Source organism: Cupressus sempervirens, chromosome 1 (genome assembly GCF_028749045.1).
Source record: "Cupressus sempervirens isolate cs-2001-9-10 chromosome 1, ASM2874904v1, whole genome shotgun sequence".
NCBI lineage: Eukaryota > Viridiplantae > Streptophyta > Pinopsida > Cupressales > Cupressaceae > Cupressus > Cupressus sempervirens.
The window spans coordinates 436,906,109-436,929,749 of NC_143118.1; positions in this window are offsets into that span (position 1 = coordinate 436,906,109).

Here is a 23,641-nt window from a genome sequence, read left to right on the forward strand (position 1 = left end):
TAGGGTGTGATCTCCGTTAGTATTCATTTACCAGGCTTAGGTACTAGTGATAGATTTAGATAGCTGTTTTGGGTTATTGGACTCACTAAATCTGTCGGCCCCTCATTCCACCCTGTGGTTGCAAGATCAGCACCACGTTAAAGGGGAGGGGTCTACAGGATAGAAGTGTTAAAGGCTCCACTAGGCAACCCTTTTGTGCTTTCTAGAACTCACTAGTTTCTGAGTTGTGGACTCGTGTTAGCTTGTGTGAGGGGTTAAATGTTCCACATCTTTGGACTCACCTCACATTAGTTAAAGCATTAAGTGTACCACCTTGTGCTCTTTGATTGCTTTTGGATAGATTTGCTTTCAGAAATTAACATTTGTACACACATAGTAATTAAGCCCCCATGAACACTATTTGTGGATCTTGAGGGAGTGGTTTCCTAGTGAAACTCCTCTCTAAGACGGATTCCTTATAGGTGGGGAGGATACTTTGAGCATCTCATAGATAGATGAATCTTTGACTTGTTGATTAAGGCATCCTTTCTCTGGAGAGGTTGATAGATCACGGGGAGATGATATCATAGATCTTTAAGAGATAATCTTAGTTTAGCGTGTCAGATTAATCTGTCTGTTTTGATTGGGCTAAAGGTGAAAAGGTGTCAAAACCTTCAATCTAGAAGCTAATTCCCCTCATGGTATACTACTATGAGTCTATAACCTTTAGAGAGGGTTAACCATAGCAGACAATCCCTCTACAGGGAAAATTGCGTTGACGAAACCTCAAGCGGTAATAGCCATTTTTGCCATGGTAGTGACAACTGCTATATAAATGTCCTTGTGGAAGAAATCTCCATGGGTGTGGTTCATTGTGAGTTTTCAGGTCTCCCTAGCAGCTCTTGAAGATTAAGTTCTCAGACTATGTCAAAACATCGATGCGCCGGGATTGGAGGTCACCCTTGTGAGTCATAAAAGTTGCAGAGTCAAACCATTACTAAATACCTTAGAGAGGCCAACTTTTATTTTTTAGGGATGTATGTGTGATTGTAAAACTCTTTGAAAACATACACAAATAGCTCTCTTAGGGATTAGCACAAACTAAGTCACTTGATTGTTCATGTGCAAGGTTGCTTTTTCCCTTGCTCATTATTTTCAGACGTGCTTGAAATCACTTACTTGCTATTCTACATGCCTGTTTATCTGCCTGGTTCTTGGAACGATCAAAAATTTGGTTAAAGTCAGTCGCTGTTGTGAAATTGTTCTGTCCTTTCCTATGAAATCATTTGGGTCTAGCGCGAAATCATCTAACTCTCACGCGAAACCATTTTGTCCTCGCGTGAAATTAAATTTTTGTTGTGCATCTTTACGCAATCTGGTAAACATTTTCACATGAAATTAAAAACTGTTACTAACCTTCATGCGAGACAGAAACTTCTTTGCGCAGCTTGTAAAACTTCTTCGCGCGACCTGTAAAGGTTTTTCACGTGAGACTTTGTATCAGCATTAACAATTTGGGTCCATTCTAGCTATTTGTGGCTTGCATGCTATCCTTTTTTGCATTCATTTATCACTCTCTGTTTGCAAACAGTCCTAAAACAGTGACACTTCGCTTAGCTGAAGACTTGTGTCTTATACCTTGACTAGTCTCGTCTCATAAGTAATTTTGGTCCTCATCTTAATGCTTTTCATACTTTGTGTTGCAGTGTTCATAATCTTTGGCTATTCTAGCCTTTAAATCAAACCATTTGTGCCTTAGTGAACAACATTTTTGCTATTATCTTGTCCTTTTTGAGACTCAGTCTTAGTGTAGTCCTTGTCCAGGTTCTAGCTTCTTGTCCTTGCCTATGACTGTCACAACCAAAAGCGGCAACGTGTTTTATCCTGATAACATTAGATGTGGTCATGCTAGGGGTCGTAATCGTGGCAGAGGTAGCTTACCTTTCGCTACGCAATCTATATCTAGTTTAGCTAGTGAGGCGTCTTCACGATCTTCCTCACCTGCAAGGTCATCTTAAGTTCAACAAAAATTTTCCAATTTGCAACAAATTAGGAATGCTTTTTACCAAGAGGGTACTAAGATAGGTAGAAGTCCTGCATTCCCAAACACAATGTATGATCCTTTCTCCACGGACCCTTTTGAAACACAACATATGGAAACTGAACAAGTTCCTATAATGACTAATTGTGAACCTGAATGGGGTAGTCATAGTCGATATCAAGAACAACCTAGGGATGACAAGGAGAAAGAGAAAGAATATGACACTAATGAGGAACAGTAAGAGGTGAAAATCCTTCCTAAACACATAGAAAAATGTCGAAGAGACAAGAACTTTCAGAAGGTCATGGGAATCCTACTCAACGAAGAGAAAGAAAAGTACTTTCTCAAACTCGCCCAAGAGGGAGCTAAACTACCCACACATTTTGATGTGGAGACTGTTATCACACGTGAAGAAGAAACTGAGATCGCTAAACTCCAAAAACAACTAAAAACTATGCAAGACCAATTGGCTCAGATGATGCATGAGAAAGAGAAACCCAAACAGACATACACATTGGATGCTCTTTGTTCATTCCTATTTGACAAAAGTATAAACATGCCGCCTTTCCCACAAGTCGTAGAACTACCCAGATATGACAAGTACTTTGGTACTATTGATCCCCAAGATCACTTGTAAGAATTTGGTGCTTTGTCTATGGAGTTTATACATAATCAAATGTACCTCATGTGTCTATTCCCTAGAAGCCTAGGTGGTCAGGCTTTGGAGTGGTTCTCACATTTACCTTCTGGTATCAAGACGTTTGACAAAATTGCTAATTCATTTGTTTAGCAATATTCTCATAACATTCAACATCCTGTAAATATTCGAGATCTATGCAACCTTAAATAGAAGGTTGGTGAGCCTTTTCTCACTTTCCTCCAATGGTGGAGACAACTTTACACTAAGTATTCTCATAAAATCCTTGAAACGGAGAAGCTTGACATTTTTACTAATAACCTTTTACCTAATTTTAGGTATAGAGTCCAACTACAAGGTCCACATACCTTTGAAGATATGATTACACAGGCTATCTGTATCGAAGAATTTATGGTCAAGAAATGTGAGCTCACTCTTTAGAGAGACTCAAAACAAAGTTCCACTTCCAACAGGGATAAAACCAAACATGTCAACAAGAACCGAGAAATTTTACATGATGGGGTTGTTGATAATGTCACACCAAAACCTGCTAAAGCAGCATTTAATCTCACAGATTACCTCAAAGTGGCCAAAAATGTTGAGAAACCTCCTCTTGACAATAAGGTGTCTAGGAACAAACTGAGAAACTCATGGGCAGCACGACCCAAGCGAGAGTATACGCCTTTGGGAGAACCTTTGGATGTGGTTTACAAAACATTGCTACAACACAAGCTTATCTCACCAATGGATAACCCTCATCCCTATGATCCACAACCACATCCACCATGGTGGAATGAGACCTCATTCTGTGAGTATCACCAAAACAAGGGACACAAAACCAGCAACTGTATAAACTTACGTCATAAAGTCCAGGACATGATTAATGCTAGTGAACTTTTGGTAGATGGACATAACAAAAACTCAGACCACAAGGCGTTCAAAGAGCCTTTCCTAGCTTATGAAAAAGGAGAGACTTCCAAACCAGAACCCTACAATAAGGTCAACTATACGTATTCCAATGATGACAATGTCATTCACATGGTTGAACATGTAGAATTTGAATACTGTGACATTATTACCATAAAGGGCAAGCAAGATAACGACAAATCCAAGACACCATTTGTCTTAAGAGGCCCTACTTCCAATAACATGGATAATGCATCTTTGCAACATTGTGCTAACACTGTTACTTGCTCTCATGCAAAGTTGGTGCTCAAAGGCCCTACATCTCCTAGATTTGGGACAAAACCCTTGCTAGTCCATTTGGTAAGGGTGCAAAACACACAACGAACTTGACTGCAACCAGTTATAGTGTTCTAGATCAGTTGAAATGAACCAATGCTCACATTTTCATATTTGAGTTGCTTAAAATCTCACCTGCTCAGAGGCAAATTCTAGACAAAGCCCTCACTAAGGCAAATGTTCCTCAAGATCTTGATCTTGGGTGATTTCAATCCATGGTAGGTCACCTGACCTCACCTCATCTTATGACCTTCTCCGAGGGGGATGACAACTCACTAAACCACCCACACAATCAGCCTCTACACATTGAGGTTATGATCCGCCAGACACGTGTTCATCGAGTACTCATTAACAATGGGTTGTCCTAAATATTGTTTCTACTACTCTGCTTATACAATTGGATTATTCTGAGGACTCTGTTGATCCTTGATGAAAGATCACTATTAAAGCGTATGATGAATTAGAATGAAATTCACTAGGTCTTATGACTTTACCAATTCGCATCGGTCCTGTCGAAAGGGATGTCACCTGTCAAGTGCTTGACATTTCCTTAGCCTACAACATTCTGTTGGGACGGCCATGGATACATGATATGCGCACTATGCCATCCACATACCACCAATGCATTAAATTCCCATTTCATGGCTCTGAAGTTACTATTCCTTCCACTACTAGCTACACTTGCAATATGCTCAAAGCTGTTGATTCTTTCGTCCCTGCTAATCGTGAGTCCACTGATTGTCACAACAATAAGCTGAAACAAATTGAGGAGTCATTTAAATTGAAATAAATTGGTATGGGAGAGTACCACATGGAACCAATGCTATCATTAACATCTATTCCAGAGTCCCCTCGATATTTTGGGAGACCCTTAGAAGCAAAGAAGCCATTCGTTTTGACACCTTAGACCAAGTTTAATGGCTCTTTTGTCAAAGCTATAGTTCCCTTAGAAGATGAAAGTGAAAATAGAGCCATTGCTACATGACTTTACAAAGAAGAGGCTCCAGTAGACCTAACAGAACAAGCTCAAAAAATCACTCTTAAGAAGTATGGGCCTGGTCTTAAGCTTATGAAGCATTTTGGTTACAAGGGAACCGGCCCTATTGGGTGAAATAACAATGGTTTAATAGATCCTATCAAAGCAACAGCTCGAAGCAACAGTGACACAACTGGCCTAGGGTTTAAGAAGGTCCCTTTCCATTTGGGATCCAATAAATGCATACCTGTACCTGAGATTTCATCTGAAAATGAGTCACAATCTGAGTCAGGTACTCGAGAGGAAGAATCTGATGATGAGGATTCTTACCCTCATCCTATTCCTTATGATCTTGCCAAATTATTTGCTGAGCCAAATGACTTTGTGCCATGTGTTAGCACTATGGATGATACTAGTGATTCTTCTGAGGACAATGCTGAGCAACTTAAATATCATTCAGAAAAGGGAGAATCTAGTCAGTCATGCCATATTAAGTATTTGTGTAAGAATCTAGAGGCTGAAGGAGAGTATGTCCCTATCACTGTTGGGGAGTTCTATAGTCTCTCACCATGTAGCACTGATTCTCATGAATATGAATTTGACAATCTTTCAGAAGTGACTATTGATAAAGACATTGACCAAGTGCATGTCTATGAAAATCAAATCAAAGTGAGTGAAACGTCTAGGGATAGGTCATAGGGGTCTGATCCAACTAGTATCCTAGAGTCATCAATTACTAACATTTGTACTCTGAGGTGTTTGAATACACCTATGGGAGGTCACCATAGGTCTTGAATTGCTAGTCCACACATTTAATGACTATACTGTGAACGCAATTGAACCAGCCACTACTCTCTCACTCGCACATCCCGAGCTTATAGACTGGAACCCCAATGCATCTAACGAAGTCCCCACATTCTAGAATGACTATGCTCTTGCCTATTACCTAAACGCTATCGAACCTATAACATCTTCCACCAATGAGCAGAGCGTCAACATGACTGAGGCCAACATCAAATATCTCAGTCACATAATTAAAAAGAAAAAATGCAAGAGGTCTGATGGTGAAAACCACATTGTGGCAGTGTCAGATCCCAAAAAAGTAAAAACAAATGATGTATCCAAGGGTGAAAACCTCTCTGAGGTTCCCGCGGATGAGATATTTGATGTTCTTCCTAGTCACTTTCAGGAGAGGTCATCAGTGTTAATAGAGCTGACACAGCCAATTAATCTAGGCACATAAGAACATCCTCATGTGATACATCTGGCTCAGTCATTGTCAACTGAAGAAAGGGAACAATTCATTGCCTTTTTCAAGGAGAAGAAAATAAATTTTGCCTGGACATATTCTAACATGCCAGGATTGGATCCTGATCTTATCATGCATCACTTGTCCATAGCACCAGGAATCAAACCAGTTAAATAGAAGCTTCGAAAAATGTATCCTCATGTTGCATTGCTAGTCAACGCCAAATTGGAGAAACTTCTGAAGGCTAGTTTCATTTGTGCAATTGATTATGTTGAATGGATATCCAATATTGTCCCTATGTCCAAGCATGATAAGTCTACTAGAGTTTGTATAGACTTTCGTGATCTTAACTTGGCATGTCCTAAAGATGACTTTCTGCTCCCTAATATTGATATGATTGTGGACATGATGGCTGGCTATGAGATGTACTCACTTATGGATGGTTTTTCTGGATACAATCAGATAAAAATTATGCCAGAAGATCAAGAGAAAATAGCTTTCACATGTGCATGGGGAACCTTTTGTTGGAATGTGATGCCATTTGGTTTAAAGAATGCTGGAGCTACATATCAGCGGGCTGTTACTATAATTTTCCATGACATGATGCATAGAACTATGGAGGACTATGTTGATGATACCTTGGTCAAAAGCGCTAAATGCAATACTCATTTGTATGATTTGGGACTAATTCTAGATCATATGGAAAAGTTTAGTCTTTGGCTCAATCCTAAGAAATGCGCATTTGGTGTCACATCACGAAAACTGTTAGGATATATTATTTTTGCAAAGGGAATTGAAGTAGATCTAGAAAAAGTACCAGTAATAATGGACATGCCACCACCTCGAAACATCAGTCAGATGAGAGGACTACAGGGAAGGCTTCAATCTATTCATAGGTTTATTTCACAATTGGCAGATAAATCACAACCCTTCACAAAGACCTTACATAAGGGTGTGAAATTCAATTGGAGCCAGGATTGTGAGCAAAGCTTAACACAAATTAAACAATATCTTGTCAATCCACCAATCCTGATGCCTCCTATGCATGGAAAGCCTTTTCTTTTATACATTTCAGCCACTAAAACATCTTTGGGAATCCTGTTGGCTCAGGAAGACAATGACAACAAAGAAAGAGCTATTTATTACTTGAGCTGAACATTGGTCTCTTATGAGAAAAACTATAGCATTATTGAGAAAGCTTGCTTGGCAGTTGTCTTTGCTTCCCAAAAGTTGAGACACTACATGCTTGCCCACACTACATGGCTTGTGGCTAAAATAGATCCATTAAAGTACTTTCTCAGTAAGGCAGCTGTCATAGGAAGATTGGCTAAATGGGTCATGATACTAAGTGAGTTTGACATCCAATATGTTGAACGCAAAGCTATAAAGGGATAGGCAATTGCAGACCAGCTGGTCGAGGCACCCATACAGAGTCTTCTACGAATAAACATTGATTTTCCAGATAAGTCAATTCTAAAACTCACTCACCATATATGGGTTATGTTCTTCGATGGGTCCTTCACACAACAAGGATCAAGTGCTGGATTACTTTTCATTACACCACAAAGATACTCATTGCCTAAAGCATACAAGATTCTATTTCCTTGTACAAATAACATTGCTGAATATGAAGCTTTGATCAATGGTATGAAAATTGTAGCTGAATGGAGAGTAGATTAGTTGGATGTCTTCGGTAACTCTCAGCTTGTCATCAACCAAGTAAATGATGTGTATCAAACAAAGGATGAAAAACTAATTCCTTACAAATGCATGGTTGATGACTTGACAAAATATTTTGCACACATCACCTTCCAACAAGTTCCACACACAGATAATAAAGTGGCTGATGCCATGGCCACTCTCGCCTCCCTTCTAAAATGCCAAAAAATGATCTACGACACGAGTTCTTGGTGGAAGCGTTACACTACCCAGCCTATGACACACCTGATTCCAAGATGCTCTGTTCTATTATAGGACAAGAATCATCCCGCTACCATCACATCTATTCCTACCTTCATAATCAAACCATTCTAAAAGGTCTGACCCAGAATGAGAAACATTACCTAATCAGTAACACTTCACATTATGTCATTATTGTTGACGATCTATATAGGAGAAGTCTCGATGGAACACTCCTTAGGTGTTTAGAACTCGATGAATCCAAATGCGCACTAATTGATGTTCATGAAGGAATTTACAGATCTCATTACAATGGCCTAACACTAGCTCCTAAACTCCTTTGTGCCGGTTACTACTAGCCTAAAATGGAGCAAGAAGATGTTAAATATGCTAGGTCCTGCAAGCAGTGTCAGCTACACGGGAATCTCATTCACACTCTAACCAGAGAGTTGATTCCATCTACTATGACATGGCCATTTCAACAATGGGCCTTTGACTTGGTGGGGCAGATTCACCCAACCTCTTCTAATGGACATAAGTTCATTATCACTGCTACAGATTATTTCACGAAATGGGTAGAGGCAGTCCCTCTCACAATTGCTGATGGCAAAACTATAGCACTTTTTATTACAAACTACATCATCTATAGATATGGTATACCGTCCTCAATCATTACTGACAATGGAGGATAGTTCAAAAATAAAGACCTCAAGGAACTGTGCAATAAATTCAATATTACACAACATTGGTCTTCCATTTATTACCCCCAGGGTAATGGCCAAGCTGAGGCATCCAATAAAGTGATCCTCAAAATTCTTCATCGCACAGCCAGTAAGTCAGGGAGAGACTGGCATCTCCAGATCAATCCAGCCCTATGGTTATATAGAACAAGCATTAGAACTCCAATGGGTATGACTCCTTTTGCGTTGGTATATGGGGCAGATGTTGTACTTCCAATAGAGGTTGAGATTCCTACTTTGAGAATCTCCATGAAAGGTCTTATCACTGATGATGACTATAGGATAGCTCGGCTTCAAGAGCTTGTGTTACTAGATGAATGATGACAAGTGGCATGTGATCATCTATGAGCATATCAACAAAGAATGGCATGAAGCTACAACAAGAGAATTAGGCCACGTGACTTCCAGTTGGGTGATCTCGTCCTGAGAGAGAACCCTAAGAATCAACAATAATGAATGCAAAAGGGAATGTTTGAACCAAACTGGCTAGGTCCTTACATCATTACTACAGTATATGGATCTGACGCTTATCAACTTTCCACAACTGAAGGAGAAGTGCTTAAAGAGCCTATGAACACTCTCCACCTGAAGCAGTTTTACAGTTGATTCAATCTTAGCAAGCTCTGTGTACATATCTAAATGTCCTAAAAAAAATTTAAAAATCAAAAAAAGTCCTAAAAAGAAAAACAAAAAAAAAAGAGAGAAAACTTGCCAAGAAGGTGAAAACTTGGTAAACAGGTGCCTCTTGTTCCTAATGCTCCATCTTGCAGCGCATCTTTTGGCTATTCTATATAGTCACTTTCATGCTTTTTCTTTCCTACTTCCTGCTCATGTATCCATGGATTGAGTCTTGTTACAGCTTGGGGGCATTCCCCCTTAGTGTCACTCTTTTCAAGATTCTCCTCATAGAATCTCCTACGCGATAGTTACCAGTCATTCTGACTACATCTGCCTACTGTCACTAGTGTCACTCTTTTTGAGATTCTCCTCATAGAATCTCCTTCACGACAGTCACCAGTCATTCTGACTGCATTTGCCTACTATCACTAGTGTCACTCTTTTTGAGATTCTCCTCATAGAATCTCTTTTGTGACAGTCACCAGTTGTTCTGACTACGTCTACCTACTGTCACTAGTGTCACTCTTTTCGAGATTCTCTTCATAGAATCTCCTTCATGATAGTCACCAATCATTCTGACTGCGTCTGCCTACTGTCGCTAGTGTCACTCTTTTTGAGATTCTCCTCATAGAATCTCTTCTGTGACAATCACTAGTCATTCTGACTGTGTCTATCTACTATCACTAGTGTCACTCTTTTCAAGATTCTCCTCATAGAATCTCTTAAGTGATAGTCACCAATCATTCTGACTGCATCTACCTACTATCACTAGTGTCACTCTTTTCGAGATTCTCCTCATCGAATCTCCTTCGTGATAGTCATTAGTCATTCTGACTACATCTACCTACTGTCGCTAGTGTCACTCTTTTCAAGATTCTCCTCATAGAATCTCCTTCACAATAGTCACCAGTCATTCTGACTGCATCTACCTACTGCCGCTAGTGTCACTCTTTTTGAGATTCTCCTCATAGAATCTCTCTCATGACAGTCACCAGTCATTCTGATTGCGTTTGCCTACTATCGCTAGTGTCACTCTTTTTGAGATTCTCCTCATAGAATCTCCTTTGTGACAGTCACCAGTCATTCTGACTACGTCTACCTACTGTCGCTAGTGTCACTCTTTTTGAGATTCTCCTCATAGAATCTCTTTCGTGATAGTCACTAGTCATTCTAGCTGCATCTACCTACTATCGCTAGTGTCACTCTTTTTGAGATTCTCCTCATAGAATCTCCTTTGCCACAGTCACCAGTCATTCTGATTGCATCTTCCTACTATCGCTAGTGTCACTCTTTTTGAGATTCTCCTCATAGAATCTCTTTCACAATGGTCACCAATTGTTTCAACTGTGTCTACCTACCATTGCTTGGGTCATGTCTCAAGATTCCTTTATGGAAGATCTCTTTTGCATCAGTCACCAGTCATCCTGGCTGTGTCTGTCTACTGTCACTTAGTCCTCTTTAGGTTCTTCATTGTGAAGATTCCTCTTTGACCTCAGTCACCAGTTGTTCTGACTGTGTCTGCCTACTATTGTCACCCTACTGAAGAGATTTCTTTCTTACATGTTCTAGACATTAGCACTTGACATCAATCCCGAAAACATTGAACTCAAAAAAAAATGATATACTTGTTTGGATATGTTGAGAATTTTCTTTGTTTGCTTTGTTTTTCTTTATCATATCTCCTTGAGCAACTTGATGATGTCATCTTCGAATAGAGAAGTAATGACTGGGGGCATGATCTTTTTCTTTGCTTTCTATTTGCGGTTTAGTTCCAATAAGTTGATCTATTCCTATAAGAGGGGTGTCCACTATAACAGCCTCCATCTCATATTGGATGGCCATGTGTACCTCGACTCTTTTTATATAGATACATCAATGACATTGGTTCTTCTCCTTGTTTGTTGGAGTGAACTCTTCATGCTATAGTACATACTGATACTCATCCTATTAAGTGAACGTACGGGTCACTGCGAGTATATCTAGCACACTTATGTCTTAGGTTACGAATGCAAGAGTCATTGCAGATAGAATGAATACTGAATACTTAGCATAAGAGGAATCTTCCATGTGTTTGGTGTGCCTATCATGCAAGCAACATTCAGGTCATCCTAGCATTTATTCTTTGATGCTTATGTTAACTTGCTACATTAAAAGGGACAAATGTTCTAGTCATTCTGGCTTCTTGTGCCTCGAATGCTTACATTTAATCCCAACAAACCAATAACGTATGTTATATTCATATTTCCATGATTGCAATGTCAGTGGGAATTGTATAACATACCAGCTTTATTTTATATCTAGTGATGATAAATCATCGAGGCTTGGTAACCAGACCTAGGGTTGCATTTAATATAGTCTTGCATTACATACTTCATTTGCATAACCGCACAATTTGATGGTCATTCTGTTCACACTCCACATGCATCAGATTCCTCAATGACTACACAAATGATTGATTAATCACTCTTTTGGCTACTTTGGTTGTTCTAAACCCATTTTTGGGATCGAATTCGAAATCTGACACACTTAAGTGGCTCAAAATGCATTTTAAAATTTTTTGTGCAATCCAAATTTTTATGATACTTTGCGATTCTTGGAATCTTTTCAACTCAAACTTGGTCTTTTGGATCTTGAAATCACTTCTGATCAACCTCCAAATTTCTTTTGATCATTCTGATCTCTTCTTTATTTCTTCAGATCGTTCTGATCTCTTCATATTTCTTCAAGATCATTCTAATCTCTTTATATTTCTTCAGATCATTCTGATCTCTTCATATTTCTTCTGATCGTTCTGATCTCTTCTTTATTGTTCAGATCATTATGATCTCTTCTACATTCTATTGAATCTTAGATTTCTTCTGTATCTATTGCTATATTGCTTCACATCTATTTCTGGTGTGTCATCTTTCAATTTTTCTCTTGAGGGGGCAGGATGATTACATCATTGAATACCTATTGCTTGGGGCATCTAGTTCCCATCTTGTGTCCTTATCACTTGGGGCATCTCATCACTTGGGGCATTTCATTCCCTTCTATCTGGCATCTTTGCCATCTATCTTATCTTTTCATCAATTGATTAACCTTATAACAACTCTTCTCAGAGTTTGATAGACAAGTATTGGGACAGTCTAAACCCTGACTCCTGAGGATCAAGCCTCATTCTGGGGATGATTATATGACTCATGATTGGACCTTGTTATCTTTTATCAATCTTAGGTATCTAGGTGTTCTATCTAGATCCTTGAAGGTTAAGCTCCATTCTAGAGATAGTCTTCTAAATGCTATTATTCTCAAGTATCTAGGTGTTCTATCTGGATCCTTGAAGGTTAAGCTCCATTTTGGAGATAATCTTCTAAATGCTATCAATTTCAGGTATCTAGATGTTCTGTCTGGATACTTAAAGATTACGCTTCATTCTGAAGATAGTCTTTTAAATGCTATCAATCTTAGGTATCTAAGTGTTCTACTTGGATTCCTTAGGATTAAGCCCTATTCTAGAGATAGTCCTTAAAAGCTTATCAATTGGTCTCTATGTCATCAACTTCGGAACCAATCTCATATTTGCATCATGCTTTCTGATTTTCTTTGAATTGAACGTGCTGCTCGCACATTCATTCAAAGAGGGGCAAAATGTAATACCCCAAAATTGGTTCATTTCCCTGATACCAATTCTGGTATATTTTTAACCAATCCTAAAAGACCTATTCTAATAGGCAATTCTCATTCTGTTATTCACTACTTGACTTAATTGTCAGATGCAGAAAACCCTAATCTACATTCATCATATTTTTTATTTAATTCCTATAGGACGTACTCATATTAGTCGCATTAAACCTACTTGATTTAATTATAATTTAATTATTAAGTATTTATACTTAAATTAAATTAAATTATATCCTAAGGCTAATGTACTATGGAATTAAATTTATTTAATTTTATAAATACGACTATCTTGATTAATTAAATGTAATTATTTAATTAAATGGGAAAGGTATCTCTAATTAATTAAATGAAATTATTTAATTAAATGGAGTACTTACTTCTAATTAATTAAATAAAGTTATTAAAATAAAATAGGAAGCCATTCCTAATTAATTAAATGAAGTTATTTAATTAAATAAGAAAAGTGTCTCTAATTAATTAAAGCTTATTTAATTAAATAGAAAAAGTAATTATGAGAGCATATCTCATTTTATTAAATTAAATATCTCAACAAAATCTCTCTTCAGTTCAAAAAGGGAAATTTCCAGTTCACTATTGATCAAAAATGAGTTAAATTAGTTAACTCCTTTTTCTACTCAAATTAAATCAGTTAACTCCTTATTTTACTCAAATTAAATCTATTAGCTCCCTTTAATTTGGGAGTCTCCCTTTATGATTGAACCTCATCTTCAATCTTGACCGTTGATCCGAATTGATCTCAACCATTGATGGATTTTAGGAAAGTCTATTTAAGAGACCCTCATCTCTTCATTTTGGAGGATGAATTTGGAGAATTTGCATCAAATTGCTGTTGGAATTCATACTCACATTTGCTCATATTTTTACATACATCTTGCATTCTTAGTTTAGATTCATCTAGCTTAATAATGCATACATTTTTAGTTTAATGGCTTTTATTTCTTAGATTAATTGCTTTCATTTCATCTAGATTACTTGCACATTCATATAGCTTAAATTGCATTCAAATCCTTCATTCTTACAATGTCTGGTTGCCTGCACCTTGATTCTGAGGATATTAACAGGCAAAATCCCTTTAGATAGAAGGCAACAGGTCACTTTGTAGGCTGATTTTTGGATGAACAATCCAATGTTCATTTCGGGATGAATCCACATACAATGACCATGTTGAAGTGTGTCTATTAGCAAAGGCCACATATTCACGCATACACCCGTATTACATGTATAGGAATCACTAAAAAATTGTGATGAATTTCTCATGATAAATGAAGATGGACTCTTCCTAAGAGTAGTAGGATGCGATGAGGACATTCTATGTACTTTAAAGATTGATCCTTTCTTAAAGACTTGAGATGTTAACAAGGAATCTAGATGTTGGGGGGGTGGCACCAAATGAGCTTCCACCTTCACATTGTTAGCCTTGATTAGTAGACACTATTAAACTATTATCAAAACCAAGTGAAGGTCAACATTAACCTATGATTGCATGACAACTAACTATGTAAATCTATTGGTTTTAGGCAGCATAGAAGGACACCATAGTTCAATATGCAATCTCAATTCATATGCATACGACATCAGGTGGAGCTAAAAAAACCCAATAGGTTTGTATTTGTGTTAGATATTTCCATAGAACTATTAAATAAATGTAAACATGGTGGTTTTTTTTAGATCCCCCTATTTTCCATGCATATAGAACATAGTTGGGCATGCATTCTTGATTCAAAGTGGCATTCACAAGTTTATCAAATCAATGGTATGATATTTGATGGAATGAATAAATTTTATTAATGAATGAATGAATTTCAAATGTTAACAAAGAATTTTTTTTTTTTTTTTTTTGGGGGGGGGGGGGGGGGGAGGCATCAAATGAGCTTTCACCTTCACGTGGTTGGCCCTGATTAGTAGAGATTATTACACTATTCTCAAAACCAAATGAGGCCCAACATTAATCTATGACTGCATGAAAACTAACTATGTGAATCTATTATTATTCCTCAGACTTTATTTCTTCTTGAATTATCAAAGTAAATATAATAAATATTATAGATCTTTTTATTACTAGAGAAGCTAGGTAACCTATCCATGATTATTAAATCCATAAAAAGAAGGCATTGACTTCACCTGTTGAGGAGGAATATCTCAAGATCAAAGGTGGAACCATGCCATGAATAATAAATCCATACAAGAAGGCATTGACTTCACCTTGATACCCTACTTTGGATACCAAAGGTGTTATTGTAGATTTCCTTTTGCAATGTCCCCCCTTCCCCCACCCCCACACCCCCCCCCCCCCCCCCCCACCCCTGCCCCATGTCCCTCAAGTAATCATGCATTCTTATCTAACCATCTTTGTCCTCCTTAATAAGACATCTATTGAAAAGAGTTCCCCAACCAAGTGTTCCATAAAACTTAGTGTCCCATGCTACAATGGTTGTATTTCCTCTTTTTCCAATGAAGAAACATGTTGCATCAAAGAAAATCTCCTCTTTCTTTCCCTAGAGCAGCATACTGACTTTGAGAAAGAAAAAAATTAATGATTCAGAAAGCCATTGCAATTACAATAGCATGTTCTAAGGAATAGTCATCACTCCCACAACACCATTGTTGCATACTTGTTGCTCTTCCAATGGCTTGCCCCAAGCTTAAGCTATCATATTTGTGAAATTTTATTGTTTCTATTGTGATGGCATGAAGATGAATCATTTCCCTTGTCATCTTCCAAGTTATGATATATTTTCCCATCGCAATTGCAATGGACACCTTTGCTATAACAATTTGTGATAGAAAAAGTCTGACACCTGTCCAATGGGAGCCAATTTGTGGTACTATCACTTGGTCAATGGGTTGTCATCACAATTATCATAGCCTTGCATCACAATTAGGGCTCAAATATAGTAGTGTGTAGAAGGGATCAAGTAGACTACTATTGATTTAAACATTATGACATGAGTAAGTGAAACCTAGGATCTTTTCAATTTAATATTTCTCCTTATATTAATATATTGTTTAGTTAAAAATAATATTGTGGGAGAATAGGAATGTGACGCATAAAATTATAGAATATTACCAAGTTCCAAACCATTTATGATGTTAAAATGTATTATTTTGGTACCTTTTGAAAATAAAACAAGAAGCTCAATGTAAATCTGAAAGTAATCATTGGAATCTCAAATGATATGGTAATAAATCTAAGAGGTTGGTTTAATAAATGAGTTTGTTATTAGTACACAAATTAAGAGAGTATCTTAGTTCAAGTATAAGGATATAACCCTAATCGAGTAATAAAATTATCTGAATATGGTGGTGAGTGTGTAATCTCATGGTGAGTAGTATGTACCATATAATAGTTAAACCATTAAGATGGAAGATTCAAACTTCTAGTAAGGACTATGCAATTTTGTATATGTTAATAGTCTTATTGTGTAAGTATGAGTGATATAAAGATTATAACCATTAAGTGTACTCTCTTAGACCTTAGTATTTGAAAATTCATGGAATAATTTATAACCCTATGATATAGAATAAGTAAGGTCAAAATGATATCAATGATCTAATAATAAATGAAGTTTCAAGTTTAGAATTGAGTGGTAGAGGGGTTACATGCCACAAGATACGATATGAAATGTGAAATACTAATTATTGATCGAAGCACAAATATTCAGTGCATTTCTTATGATATATATAACTTGAGTAATCTTTGAGGTGATATAGGGTAAGGATGTATATATAAGAAATCATACCAAATTAGATAGATTTGATAGTGCAATTTCAATGTGTATATAATGGAAAACTTGGCGTAAAGAGAAAAGATAAGATTGTGAGTAGGTGCCTTAGTATGTAATTGTCGTAAATTATGCATAGGATATTTGGTGTTATAACCACAAGTTATATTGCAAATACATTGTCAATTATCCCCTACATATTATTTATATAAATGTGTGAGCTCCATCAAAAGAAGACTTCCTATAGCACTAAGATTGTTTCAAGGAAAAGTTATTTTATGGTTACCCTCACATTTGCATGCTATCACGAGGTTGCTAGTTGAGACATGCCCTTAGTGTACAAGATGCTAACCTTTTGGTGGTACAAATCAAGACAATTATGTTGTTAGTATGTGTGATTAATTATGATTTTATCCTTATGGTATGTAGGCAACCATATGATTTCAAGGAAGATCCTTACAAATGTAGTTTAGAGACCCAAAATTCCTCCTTCTCTTTTAGTGACCCCTATACAACCACATTGTATCACTAATGTGGAATTTGTAAGCAATTTGATTTATTGCCTTATTTATCTGATTTCATCTTCTATTATTTTGATTTTCTTTCCTTCTTTCCAATAATGTACAAATGTGATGTTGGAATACTTAACTAAATTTCTTGTTGATGGTCTTATTTTCCCCCTGGGAAATGCTTTATTTTCTTGATTGAAAGTTTACCGATGTGGCCACTCTTAATTTATTTTTATTTTACTTTTAAATTTAATATTTTATCTTAAATTTTGAGTTTAAATTATGAGATTTGTTCTTGTGAATTGTGTTAGAAAAGTGACTTATAGGAGGCCTACCAAAAGAATTTCTTACAATCAAGTGGAGGTAGAGAATTAGGATATTTGATTCTTAGTGAAGGTGTCTACATCCCACCCTCCCCCAAGACTTCAAGAGTAGGTCTAGTGAATATCTTTTGACCATTATAAAGGGATTACATCATAGCATATGACTAGTTAAGGTTGCAGGTTAACCTAATACCTTTAGTTGCAAAGGATGTATATTTACAATGGACTTGTTCAGTATCCTAACTAGGGATTAGTACACAACAAAATTTCAAAAGCAAAAGTAATCAATCTTTTTTTAGATCCAAGTTGTGATATAAGGAAACCTTATTCAAGGGAGTCTCATTCATCACTTACTCTAGTGTATGATTGTATGGTAACTCAGAATACCTTGTGGTATTATGTTGAGAGACTCTATAACAATACTCATATCAAACTAGAATCTTATATGATATGTGATTCATATATTTTAGAAGTGTTCAACCTTGGTAAGCATAACCATGTTGTGAGTTATGGATTGAACTTCACTTCTCATAAGGGTGTATATGTGAATTATGGGTCAAGCCTTTTAGTATAAGGATAAGTTTTGGGATAAGTCTAGACCAAGTCTAGCCTAGGAAGCACACCCTAATTTTGCATGAATTTCAAGATAAAGTCAAAGAAAAGAGGGGGAAGATATAAGACCCCTCATTGAATGCACTTATCTAAATATGAATTTTTCTAGTAATTCTCACATAAGAGAATATAATGGATACAAAAATGGGATGAGATAATGGAATTAACATTTATTGTGGTATTATGTTTTATACATATTCTTATAAGGAGTTTTATAAACTTGAAGATAAATTATTGTGCAGGGAACTATAGGAGAGTATTGTGTTATAAAATAATTAAATATTGCACTGTTTTGAGTACCAACTATGTGAAAATGTGAATTAGAGGCTATATGGTCAAGGGACCTTTGCATACACTATATCTATATATATATTCTATGATTGATGGAACTAGAGTGTTAGGATGGGGCTAGTACCCCCTATGAAAATGTTGAAGATATCTATTTAGGTGAGTATTGTGATCTCGTAGCTTGAACTAATGGTAAATAGAGATCATTACGTGAATTATATTTTGAGACCATATTAGTATTTCTAAGGTGATATATAAAGTTTTAGATATAAATGTAATGGGATTCTTATAGGCTTTAAAGATGGATGAACTATGTGTTTTTAATTGGTAGATGAAATTTTGAATTATTATACATTAATACTATAAGAGTATTGTATTACAATATATTATAGTTCTAGGTTGAGATGAGTTTACTGATTGTGAAATTCATGTTGACCTCGAGCATGTTTTTATACCATAGGTGTTATGAAATTAACAAACTTAGATGTTAATAAAGATGAAAATGAATTATGGGTTTCTATGATTTAGATATATAAATTGAAATAGATAATAGTTGGATACTTATGATGTTAATTTTGATTTATCTTATATGACTAATTATGTATGCATTTAGCTACTTCATTTTGGAAATATAATTGGATTCATGATTAGATCTAGTATGATTAGATGAACTATAGTTACAATTTTAAGAATTAAATTTAATGGATATATTATGGTGTTTCAATTATTCAAGTATTTTATATATGATCATTGTTGGAAATGAAAAGATCATTTAAATTAAATTAGGAATGTTTAAGTTAAATATAATTATGCAAGCTAAATTGATATATATGTGTTTTTATTGAGCCACTAATATTTGAATTTTATGTATAGAGAACTAATCATGGTACTAAATAAGAGAACCAGGAGGTAAACCTATGTGTAACAATGAAACCAAGGTTGAATCTATTGAAGATATTTGAACCTCATTTTTATGTGTTCTAATTTGTAAATGTAAATTTAATGTGTTTATTATATTAATTTATTTTTTAATTAGTAACATGTCACTTGCAATGTGTAATTTGAATTTATGTTGTCACTTGACACTTGTAATTTCCATATGTAAATGACATGTCAATTAGGTTTGGAAAGAGACGCAAACTAAAACTCAACCTAATAGAGTGCCTAAGATAATCTCATTTTTTTAGAGTTATTATGTGAAGTCCAATCAAGTAGGATTTTGAATTCAAATTTTAGTTGCACTTTTGAGGGCTAAAAAGTGATCGTAGGAGGCCAATTTAGTGGGATTTAAGAGTCATATTGTAGTATTATGAGTTAGGGGCCTATTTTTCACTACTAGAAGGCCTAAACAACTTTAGTGACCCTCCAAATAACACATTTTTAAAAAGTTTCAAAAATGAAGAAGTCGCATGACCTTACCCTTCTCCACACACGTACCCAATCTTCCATTTATGAGAGAAGAGAAGAATGATGAACAAGGACTAGGAGTCAACTCCCAATTATAAATAGTTAAGTAATGATTTGATTAGAATAAGTAATATGTAAATTATGCAAAATTTCTAGAAAGGGGGCTAATAGTCTTGAGAGTCATTTTTAGGTGATTATATTTTCCCCTCTTTGACTAATGTGTGATAAATCTAGGAACATATCAAGTCAAATATATAAATTTTATAGATAGATCTAACTCTCAATCTAATCGAATGAAGTATAGTGAGATAGATGATCCTAAATGCATAGCTAATAAGTATTGGGACTGGACAATAGGAGATGAACATATAAGACAATATTAACAACTAAGTTGAGAACTAATAAGTCAAGATAAGTAGCCAAAATAAAGTAAATGGATTAAGTTAAGACAAATCAGAACCTAAGATGAGTATTGATGATCCCAAACAAGATATATTAGATAAATACTTTAGAGTATTCATGCCCCCTTAACATAAAAATCAACATCAAGAAGAGGAGATACATAAATGAGATAGATTTGATCAAATCAAGATAAGATAAAGTCCATAGTGATAGATAAGAGATTAAGAACAAAGGTTGAGCACCAAGTGTAGATAATATGCCATAGTTTGATGAGGTTTGAACAAATAGGTAAAGCATAAGAATTATGTCAAAAAAAGAATAAATGTGAAATAAAATGAATGATAAAATAAAGAAGAGAGGTGAAGAGATTATAAATGATGATAGAATGAAGAAATGATGATTGCCTCAAAAAGATTCAAATATTATGCCTAAAAAATTCACTCAATTGTGTGGAAGAAGGGATAATTTTAAAACATTATTTTAACCATAAAGAGGAACTTGGATTTTTCTTTTGATCCTAAAAATAGATCTAGGATGTCAAAATCAAGTAAGGGTTCCATTTTTGTTGAAATCTAAAGAGTTCAAAAATAAGATCAAAGATAGGTCAAAAGGATATATAAGCGCATAAGGGACCATTTTCAAATTGTTTATCCCATTTGATTTTTAGAGTCTAGAGAATAGTGTGAGAGCACCATGGAAGAGATGAGTATTTTTGTCAAGATTCATCAATCCAAGCTCAGCCAACTTCACAACCAACCCCAATGATGCATAGCCCTGATACATAACTAACATCTAAGCTTTGTTTTGAATGATTTTGAGGATTTTTGCCATTTTTTTGTAGTTATAGTCAAAATTTCATATGATACTTCTAAAGTATCATACCATTATTAGGGAAAATCTCATACAATATTTCTAGTCTTTATAAAGTGACACCTAAAAGCTATGTATTCTATTGTATCAAGCATAAACATCTGTCATATGAGCTCAATTGAAGTATCATATTAGAACAAAGTGACATACTAGTATAGAAGAAAGTATTGTATGATACCAGTTTAGCTAGTAGTAAAATGTACTTAGGAATTGTGTCACTTTACATTATTAAGACTTAATCAATTGTTCTTGTAGCTAAGTAGTGATATCCTTAGTTTTATTTTGATTCTCATCTAATAGGTACTAATACATTTATGTGTGTTTTTCATGTAGGAGACATTTCCAAAATCATCTAGTAGGAAACCCAAAGAGGTAGGGTTGAGACTTGTTCCCCAATTAGATATGTCAAATAGAGCTATGTTGAGAGAGGGCTATGCTGAGAGACATGGGATTCGATGATTTTTTTTAGAGACCCCATAGCCAAGAAAATAATGGTCTACTAACAACATTAGCTAAGAGATGGCATAGCAAGCATAACACATTCCATCTACCAAAGGGAAAGGATCACCCTTAGAATGTGTATAGGACCTTGTAGATTCCATGCATTGGAAAGCTGGTGAGTATCATTGATCAAGTGTATCTATTATGGTACTTAGTTTTATTTAAATCAATTTTGACATAAAAACTTTGTGTTGTAGGTATATTTTGTTCACTCTTACAAGGATGGTAGACTGTAGGCATTATTCCCAAATGACAAACATTGAATAGGTATGTCATGTGGGAGAAAATGATAGAGCACTATAGGGCCCAGCATCTAGTGGCATGCATAATGTGCTCTCTAATAAGGTAGAGTTTAATTATCGATAAGAGTTATAGAGGATTCTCACATGGAAGGTGGAGATTGGTTATGGACTTGATCAAGAGATCACAATGGATGGCCTAGGGTCCCATTCTACTAGTGGACATGTATCATGAGTTACATGACATTGTCTATAGGAGGGAAATGATCAGGGTATATGGAGCTATACTTGCACAATTGTGGACATGAGATCACATCATTGTTGTGTGACCTAGAGTTTAGTCAAAAGTGAGGGGGAGACCATTTATACATAGGCATTTAGGGTTCATATCATATCCACATGATGTAGACACACCATACTATTGGTGGCTATTAGATAATTTGGCATCATTTGATTAGAGGTCATATGTCAATTGCATAGATTAGGCAGAGGAAAGAGGTAAGTTGGACTATATATTCTATAGTAGGCCATTGTTATGCAAGCATCTAGGGATAGTGGAGAGGTTCACCATTAGTATATTATGGCAATAATTTGGGAGGAGATGATAAGTTTCTATGGAGATGACCACCTCTGATAGATATAGGGATGAGAAGGATCAAGGATCGATGCTACTGTTGAGGTATATAGTGCACCTATATGAGACTAGGAATCTAGAGAAGATAGCATTGGATATCTTTCTAATAGTGATAGATGTGGAGGCCTTAGTAGACTATATGAGGTAGATGAGGGCATATCCCTTCTCAAGGTTCAGTACCCCAAATGAAGTGATTGTGGACAATAGGTACAAGGAAAATGATGGAGATGGTAGAGAGGATAGAGGAAGAGGGGACAAGGGGCAAGATAAGCATAGAGAGTCCAAGATTTGGGCTCCTTCTAGTAGTTATCTTGCCACCTAATCTTGGAGTAGAGGTTTTTCTATGGAAATGGAAGCAGATGAGATGAAGGAGGGAGAGATTATTCTAGAGACCTTGAATAGAAAATGAGAGAGATAAGGATTAGGGAAAGGATAACCTAATATTGATAAGGGGAGATGATGAAAGAGATCAGTGAATTGGGTCACTAGAGGCAGAGGTCTAGTAAGTCAGGACTACCATTATGGTAAGAGATCAGTAGTCGAGATGGTGTTGCAAGAGGACCTAGTGAGGGATAAAAAATATGAAAAGAGACATGGGGCCAGAGTGGATTATTATTTTGATGCATACATAGTAGTAGTGCCTCTAGAGTGGTAGATGTCTCACTACTCAAAGAGAGAAGGTAGATCAGAGGGAGAAGGATAGACACCAGACAAGACATAGGATCCTCCACATCTAACACCCATATAGGACGGAGGAAGTAAAACATAGAGTGTAGCTAGGACTCTATATTGTTTATATAATTAATACATTGATCCAGATAGTTCACCAAATATATGAGATAATGGATTCAAGATTTAGCATTTGTGGTATACATGTTGCTTTTCATGCTCATGTGATGAATAGATGTATCTTTATTTTTTACCACCTTTGTTTATGTATCCATGTGATGTATTTATGATATGCTCATTTTCTTTAGATTCGCATGGTGTATGCTATATTCTCTTAGATGTATATATATGTCTCATGTATGTCTAGCTCTATGTTATGGTATGGATTTTTTATTTGAAA